Source organism: Scomber japonicus, chromosome 13, assembly GCF_027409825.1.
Source record: "Scomber japonicus isolate fScoJap1 chromosome 13, fScoJap1.pri, whole genome shotgun sequence".
Taxonomy (NCBI): Eukaryota; Metazoa; Chordata; class Actinopteri; order Scombriformes; family Scombridae; genus Scomber; species Scomber japonicus.
In genome coordinates, this window is record NC_070590.1 from 31,381,197 (window position 1) to 31,381,673 (window position 477).

Sequence of the window (477 nt, forward strand, 5' to 3'; positions counted from 1 at the left end):
TTTATCAGATGAACCCATAGAAAGGTTGGTTTCCAAACACAATTAGTTCAATGTGATGAGTTCTGATATATCTGAGTGTTTTAGTGTATGTCCAAAGAGAATATAAGTGATTCAGTGATTAGTTGCATGATCTTGCAGAGAATAGACGAATAAACCATAAAAAGTTATGTAATCCATTCTCTTAGCAGAACCCATTGGAAGGTTGATTTCTAAACACAATTAGTTCAATGTGATGAATTCTGATATATCTGAGTGTTTTATTGTATGTCCAAAGACAATACGTGAGTCAGTGATTAGTTGCATGAACTTGCTGAGAACAGACGAATAAAGCCATAAAAAGTTATGTAATCCATTCTCTTAGCAGAACCCATTGGAAGGTTGATTTCTAAACACAATTAGTTCAATGTGATGTATTCTGATATATCTGAGTGTTTTATTGTATGTCCAAAGACAATAAGTGATTCAGTGATTAATTGC